Below are 9046 nucleotides of genomic sequence, written 5' to 3'. Positions count from 1 at the left end.
CTTGAGGGCTCATTAGTATGTTTGTTTTACAGATGAAAAATAAAAGACTAATAGCTGAAACTATAGAAGAAATTTAATTATAAACTTATTCTCTACAGAGGTGAAGGAAAGCAGCCACTACATGTAAGATATTGTATTTATTACTTAAGGATTAATTTATTTTATTTTTAATTAAGCTACTTAACTACGATTTTTGGTTCCTTTGGGTCTCTGGGGTAAGGAATTGGAGGGGGAAGTAGTAGGGGAAATAGCAGGAAGAAAGCGGTATACTAGAAGCAGTAGTACAGTATATGTATTAAGGTTTATCATTATTCTCTGGGATCACTTACGATACTTCTAGGGTTTAACTGCAGTTTGTTTTTTTCTGATAGAAAGTTCTTGCTTATGAAAAGTTATGCATCTCATCCAGTTAGTTTATAAGGTTCATCTTTTGCCTGCCTCCTGCCTGACTTCAGACTAACATGGCAAACTGCCTCTCTCTGTTCCCTTGTAAGTACAAATAAAATAGGGCACTTGTACACATGATGGGGATTTAATCCTTAGGGTTGCATTCTGTGCCCTCTAAATTGAAATGATGGAGTTCTATTTTTCCATCACTGTTATGATGAGGGGCCAATCCTTTCTTCTTCCTTTTCTTTTTTTCTTTTTGTGAGCGGTGAGAGGCCCAATCTTTTTGTTTGTTTGTTTTTTGGGGTTTTTTTTAGCAGAGCCTACCCGCAGCTGAGGGGTGAGCTGCCAGCTGAGTGACCTCTGAGCAGCAGGGACCCCAGGTTCTTCCTTGCATGGTGGAAGTGCCTCCCAGGGCTGCCCAGAGGGCTCCTAGGAGGCTGGGTACTGTCCCAGCTCAGAGGCCCAAGCCAAATTTTCCCCAACCCTGAGCTGGGGCAGCACCTGGCCAGCTAGCAGCCTGTCCAGTTGGCCCTGTGGGGTGCTGCCACCATGGAGGGAAGGACTGGGGCCCCCCACAGCTCGGGGGCCACTTGGCCCACTGGCAGCTCACCACTCCGCTGTGGGAGAGGCAGACAGGCTTTGCTTAAAAAAAAAAAAAAAAGGATCAAGCACCTGCTGAAGGCAGAAATGGTGAGGAGCCCAATCCTTTTTTGTCTGCAGAGCCTGCCCACCTGTCCCATGGCTGGGGGGCGAGCTGACTAATAGCTGCAACTCATCATTGCAAACTAAATTACGTGGATGAAAACTCATTTAAAACTCCCAGAACTCTTGCACATGTACAGTGTGATGCTATTAAACCACACAAAGTGACATTTTCATCACATGTACATGGTAATGACATCACATGTACAAGTGCCCGTAGTGTCTAGTCTGCTGCAGTATGTTTGATTGTAGAGAAGAACAGGAGTTGATTCCAGCGAATATACAAAGGCTGTTTAATTCAGAAAAAAACTCTAAAGAGAATATATGCAATAGCTCCATGACTAATGAGACCCAAAGGGACAAAATCTCTACAAAGATAAATCCACTGACAGGGTCAAATCCATGTAATGGGAGGAGGCTTATACAGAAAAGAAACTGCAGACTGGGACTGTTTTTGCAATACAGATTTAATATAGCAGCAAGGAATCTGGAACTTTGCTTCAACTCCCATGCCCACCGATGTTTGATATGAAAAGAGGAAGATAAACATTAGTATTTAAAGATTGAGATGCAGTGACTCTATATAATAAAAGTGTGCAGATGCTAACAGAAGAGACTGTGAACTAGAGATAAAGTAGGGTTCCTTCCAACCAAGAGGTTGCTTCTAGATATCATGAATGAATGTCTGGATTGTTGGGGATTTCGATTTGGGGCATGCCTTTGTAAAAAGAGGAAACCAGGTAGGTGCTCCTGGGTTTCAGGGGCTAAACATTGCATGCACCAGGGATTACCCTGTAGAGATGCCTGGAGAGCACAGGCAGCCCATCACCTCAAAAAAACCAGATATCTGCCACAAAATAGTGACACAATTTTATGCTACCTATTGTTGCAGCCACAAATTTGGGCATCTGTGGTGTAACAAAGGGTGTGGACATCCACTGGCTTTTGCTTTGTGCAAGCAAAAGCAACATTTATTTGCAGTCTAAGTTGGCTCTTGCTTTCTGCCAACAAGGGCAACATTTATTTTCAATCTAAGAGTTGTCTGCCAGCAGACAGATCAAGTCATTCAGAAAGAGATAAGCTTTCATAGGCAACAGCATACTTCCTCAGATACTATCTGGAGGAGTTGGAGGGGATGGTCTTCATAGCTTTTGTGTTCCAAAATAGATGAGCCATGGACAGAAACTGCTATCATTTAAATTCTTGATGTATCTGAAACAAAAGAAGTAATTTGATTTCTGGTGGGTGATGGTAGAGTTTACTGTTTCCCCCCCAATGGAACCTGGAAATAGATAAATAAAAGCCATCAGAGAGACAAAGTCATTTTGAAAATGACAGATAGGAGAAAACATATTATACACAAAGCACCCATGTATTTATTGTGTAAGACAACTTTTGTTTCAAGTTAAGGAAATTAGAGCAAACAAGAGAACACAGAGTGTAATCTTCCTCTGTTACAAGCTTCAGGCTGAGGAAAAAATATGATTCTGTCTCTGCAAACATGCACAGTTCTTCAAAATGTAAAGGGGCAGCCCACAGAACAGTTTCAAAGCTGTACATAAGTATCATTTTACTCACCAGGATGGTATCAGAGCACTACCTCTGAATATACTGAAACAGAGTAAAAAACAATATGGATACAGAATGGTTTTTGTTGTTGTTGTTATATTTCTGTTTGTGTAAACCTAGGGTGCCAACAGACATTTAGGGAAGGTGTTCTAACTCATGGCACTTTTCATAAAATGTCATGAGTTAGAGTCCATTTCTCCCTTCCGCCCCAATCCCAAAAGACATTCACCTGTTGGATCAGGGGGCTTAAGCCTGCTTGCACCAGCCTGGGCCAGCAGGCAGGGGTGCTCCCAGAAGGCTGTGATCTGCCCTTCTCTCCCACCCTACCCTCACCCCAGGTCCAGCTGTAGTGAGGCCAAGCCATCAGCTGTGTGCTGCCCCTGTCAAAAGCCTCAGGTGGGGAGCAGGGGGAAGGGAGAATCCCCTTCCCTCACCCCTGGCCCAAGCATCTTGGCAGTGGCAGCTCACAGCTGCCAGCTGGGCTTTGCCATGGCAAGAGCTGGGGCAGGGGGCAGGGTGGAATGGAGGCCCCCTCACTTCACAGACCCAACCCAGCTCCAGCCCCAGTCCCCCCAGTACTCCAGCTAGCATTTCTGGGGAAGCCCACAAGGTACGGGGGCTCCTCACTCCCTCCAGTTCTGGCCAAGGCAAAACCCAATTGGCAGCTTAGCGCTGCCTCCTCCCCCTCTCCCTCCCCCTTCCTCCCAAACTATACAGGGAGGAAACTTTCTCCCCTCTGTGACAGCTTTGCATGCAAAAAATAAACCCTTAAGGGAACCTGAATAGAAGTTCTGAAAGGTGCTCTGCTCTAGAGTGCCTTCAGCTAATAGCTGATTTATCGAGTGCTAATTTTTCATGTGATTGGCCATTTTAAAAGCACTCTGCAGCTGTGAATGTTTGTTATGTCACATGTATAGAGTGGTTTCAGGGGCCAGATCATGCAAAAAAATATAACTTGTTTAAGCACCCATAGTAGATATTTGGTTATAATATGTAACAAAAGAGGTTAGAAAGATACAATTCTTCACCAAATGATTCCTTTATTTTGTTGCTGTTGTTGTTTTAATGAAACGGAAGAATGATAAATAATTACTGTCTCTACTGTGGTAATACCAAGTTTTATAACTGTGGCTCATTTCTGTAATCAGGCAGAAATTTACATGATATACATATTTCACCTGGACGTTATTAGAGATATTCAGTTCTGTTCATGCCATTTACTAGAAACATGATGGTCTTAAAACTGTAGAAATATAGTGATTCTACAAGATTGGCTCCAATATGAATATGGACTATAACCTTCATATTGAAACTGCTAAGAAAATAGAAAATAGAAGTGTTAGATATATTTTTTCTATGGTAGTTAAACAGGTCTTTAAGAAAATATAGAAGATGGGCCAGGTTGAGGTAAAAAACACATTTAACTAAAAGCACACCATATGCATATTTCCTGTTGCTTGTTTGTTGGTTTGTTTTTTAAATCACAAGTAAAACTACTTCATCTATAGCTCATAAAAAAACAAAGAATCCTCTCACTTTAAGAGAGGAGACCACACGGTAGCTGTAGCAAAAGAGGGTAGGCTGGCCATTGGTCCAAGTGGAACCCCCTAGGTGTAGCTGGGAAGCCACCTGACAGGAAGGGGCGGAGCTTTAGAGAACATAAGCCCAGTGCCTAAGCCCAAGCAGGCAGTCTGGCCTGCATGATGCAGGGAGAGAAGCTCCCAGGAGAGAAGAGCTGCTGGAGACAGATAGGCAGGCATCGAAGCCACCCAAGAGAGCTGGGATGAGGGAGATCCAAGGTGAACTACACCTGTGTGGCACACTGATCCAGAGTGGGGAGACTTAAGTTTGTGAAGCCACTTACTTGTGTTTATATTGTGTTTAAGCTGTGTATGGGAGGATTGGATTTTGGCTATGGGGGATATGAGGAGGCCACAAATGGGTGCCTGGTGGGTTACTCTGACAGGCAGGCTAGCCTCAGGTCAGAGATTCAGAGGGCTGGTACAGTGAGAACAGCCTGTCCTGGTGTCAGGGACCCCAAGGGATGAGGGCCAGCGGCCCAGAACACATGAATGCAAGATGGGGCTGGTGCCGGGGGCCAGGCAATGGACATGGGCTGAGGGAACAGCCTGAAGAAAAGGGCCAGAGCTGAGATGGCTGAGTCTGGACAAAGGTCCAAGGCCTGAGGGCCAAAAGCTGCTTTGGGGTCAGGAGGCCTGTCCAAATGTATGTGAATAACATCTCCAAGACATGGATGTGGCTTGGGAATGATGGAGACCATGAATATAAACCCATAAGGCAACTGGTGCCCTGAAGCACTGATATGACCAGGAGAGCCGTAACTTATTCCCCAATGGGCAGGACTGGAGCCAGTCAGGTACAAGAGGTATCAGCTGGCTAAAGTGAACTAGGACTTACTCTGGGATCCTGGGGTAGCCTCCCTTAACACCATAATAGTTCAAACAAGGTGTGGCAGGCTTTAAGCAATTAAACTTTATCAAAACATGGTAGCTGATATAATGTACTATAGTCCCATTTAAAGACTGTTATTCTATAAAGTACATGTCAAAAACAACCCTATGTACTGACCTGTAGTGAGACTGGAGAGATATATTATGGTTCCAGAACCATAAATGTCACAAATCTGCAAGGTTCAGTGTGAATTAAAGTGCATACTTTGGTATGTCATTCTACCAAGTAACTCCATTGCTACTATCAATGTCTCTCAGGCTCTGATACAAAGAATAACTCAAGTATATTCCACACTGAACTTTAAGTACTTCTAAAAAACAGCAGTGCCAGTCAGAAATGGATATTCAGACAGCTGCCCTATCACTGGAGAGAACTTTACCTGATACCAGATGAGTTAACATAATGTTTTATTTCTATTTCACTGATCCCTTCTTTAGGCACCTTTCTTTAACCTCAATAGGAATGCTGCATAGGTGAGTAAACTATATCTCAAGGAACAGAGTTTGGAAACTAGGTTTTGACCTAAACTCTATTTATAAAATTAAGAACAACAATAACTACACAAATACTTCTTACTTCTATAGGAGAAAGCATAACTTACTTTTATCCATGAGAACTGAACTATACAACACTCTCTTCTGGCGGGTAATCCAGCTTAGAGTGCCTATACATGTGCAGCGAGGCTGTTCCAACATGCTGTAATTATAGTGCGTCAAAGCAGACTCAATTAAGCGAGTCTGCTGGAGCGTGGTAATTACTGCAGTCCAGCAAACTCTGGAGCCATGTGTACCCCCATACTGAAAAATGGCAGCATGAGAGCTTTAACTAAAACTCGCTCAACAAACTTTAATTAAAGTGCCCTTGCTGCCATTTTTCAGCATGGGGATGCTGACACACATGACACTGTGGGTGTTTTACTTAGGGCGGTTCTTAGAGCTGCTCTGTTTAAAGCACTGCCCCCCTACTCCTGGAGGATGTGTATAAACGCCCTAAGTTTTTGGCCACACAATGTTTCCAAAGGCTGATGTTGAATGTGCCACATTATGCCAAAGTAGAAATAATGTAGCAGAGCTGTAGCAAGACATTTTGGGTAGATTTATAAGTTTAGAGCACCGTTAAAAAATTACTAAAGGATTATTCAAATATACTCAATCATAACTGAAAACATGCCAAGATTAGGAAGACAGCAACAACAGCACTAAAACTCTGGAACTCTGGTTGATGATTCCCCTTCTAAAATATGTTAATCCCATACGTTCACTTTTCTTTTCTGTTTTTCTGAGTGACATTTATATGGACAAGAGTTGATGTGTTTCACTAGCTTTTGCTAAACTAGCCAAACTAAGCACCTTTCTACTGTTAGTTTTATCTAACAGAGATAGCAAGAAATGCCTAGGAGAGCAGAGAAAGCTCCTTGTTATTGATGGCACTGTGAGTTTTTGACTGTGATGGCTCCTTGCCTCTTCCCTTTTTTTGTTGTGAAGGATAAGCCTCAAAAGTTTCAGACTTTGAGTTTGGAGATAAGCAGTAAGCAGCTAAATGTTTGATGCTTATTCAAAGCTTATCTGAACTGTCCATACCTCCTGAGACCAGTCTGTCTCATAAGATTTACAGTACTTCCTGTTTTTAGACAGCCCAGAAATACCATGAGCACTACTTTTGATCTCAGTAAATTGGCACTTCTGCCTCTGCAAATTCCAGCTGAGACATAGAAGTATGGAGCTGTGAAAGACTGAAAAATATCCACTATTACCAGAATGTATTCAGGCCTGGGGAGGGAAGAGGAAAAGTACAGTTTGGTTCAGAGTTGTCTTGAGTTTTGAGGAGTCTCATTCATTTAGGTTTGATGGGGATCTTATTTTAGAAATTCTGAGATTTTAAAAAATGTTTGCATTGTGAAAGCTGCATCTGTCACTTAGCTTAGAAGGAGCTTTAGCAAATTGATTTATCTTCCTGGCTGATAATACAAAACCTCATTTGTACCATAAGCCATAAAAAGTCAGAATTACTTTTAAAATGAAATTCTGGGAGAAAAGTTAATTGTGGGTCAGTCATAAGTGAAAATTTATAAAAAAATATTTTCAAAATTTTTTTAGAAAAATGGGAAGCTGGAAATGTTCTGTTTTCATTAGCAGTCCAAATTCCTTTTTTTTTCTGAACAAAATTTAGAATTTTTAAAAATACAGTGAATAGCATATTGGGCTCCATCTCGGTTCTAACATCTAGTTGCAATTGTAATGTAAATAGAAATGAAGCCACTTACCCCTTTCCATTCTACACAGTAGGTCATTTATTTTTAGATAGCCTCGTGTAAAGTTCTTGATATCACTGGAGTGGCTGGATTCCATAAACGCAGGGTGTCTATGACCTTGGCTCTGAGAGAGTGTGGCCGCACTTAGGGAGATGAATACTAACACATTTGCAACACACCAGTTAAAATATCATGCTCAGCCAGAGTATTAAGGGAGCATGTAAACAGTCAATGGACTTAAAAAGTTCAGTCATAATACAGAAATTATGGATAAAAAATTACTTTTCTAAGTGATATGGTTCTTTTTTTGTCACAGCTCATTAAGGATAGTCCTGTCTCATCAACAGGAGCTATTTATTCATGAGTTACTGGAAATTCTTTCTAATAAAACAGATACTATGCAAACATCTTTGCATACTAGATTCCAAGTTTTGTCTGTCTAAGTGCACGCATGTCTGTTTGCTTTTTAAATCTAAACAGGCAGTTTAAGGACCTAAGCCAGTCAATGCATCAAACCATGTTATTAAAATTACTGAGCTAGGCTGGGGCTTGAACTTCACCCTAATAAACTCACATTCAGATGGAGTAATTTCATATTTATTTTGTAGTGGTGAAAACTTCCCAGAATTTTTGAAGAAGAGAAATAAACATAAATTATCCACTGCAAAATAGAAGTCAGCAACCAATGGTCTACCAAGAAATTCTATCAGGCCTATGAAGCCAGGTCACCATTGCTGTTTTGGCAGCAACAGGAATTGGCAGTAATTCAATGGCAGCAGCTGGGTTGGAACCATGGCAGCAGCTGAGAAACCGGTGGGTAGGTCACAAACAGCAACCTACCTTTGGAACAAGCTGCCATTAATTTGGTCCCCTATTTCTAAAAGGTTGCCGATCCTTGCTATAGACAATGCATCTCTCTCAATAGGTTTTTCATCATACTCTCCCCTCCTCTTCTTCATTCCTCCCTTATGCAAGAAAGGTACAGAATATTAGCATATTATTCAATTCCTTTTAAAATAAAATTTCCACTTCTTCATTTTTTATTTAAAAGCATGTCTAGCAGAATATATGTTAAATATCAAATTGTCCTCTATATTTTTAATATTTGAAGTCATCTGTGACAGAAAATAGCCAGTTGATCCAAACACAAAGTATGCCCACCCAAAAATGTATATTTGCAAGTCCTTTGATGGGTTATGGGTTTGTTTGTTTTTTTCCTGCCTGGCCTAGACTTTAAATTCCAAATCCTTGGGCAGAAGACCCCATATCTGAGAGTATTCTGATTTCTGCCCAACCATATGGTAAATCTTTATTTAAATGTTAATGATTTTCATGTTCAGCATGAACTCTTTGAAGTAACATTGCTTTTGTCTTTGATATAAAATGGTTTGATATGAAGTAGCTTAATTAAAAGTTAATGTAATAAGTTTGCATAGTACTGTAAATATAATTCAGTAACACCAAACTTTGCAATTCTTTTTTAATTAATTTGGAAGAGCTGTTTCAGCTAGCAGAATCAATGTCACTTGACATTTAATTGCAGTTTATATTATATAGATATATATAATATCTCTTATATTTATATTTATATTTTTAAAATTATATATATATATATATATATATACACATACTTAAAAAAATACAGTGTATACATAATGGGCT

This window comes from Alligator sinensis, unplaced genomic scaffold (genome assembly GCF_000455745.1).
Source record: "Alligator sinensis unplaced genomic scaffold, ASM45574v1 scaffold56_1, whole genome shotgun sequence".
Lineage (NCBI taxonomy): Eukaryota > Metazoa > Chordata > Crocodylia > Alligatoridae > Alligator > Alligator sinensis.
This window is presented reverse-complemented; position numbering follows the sequence as displayed.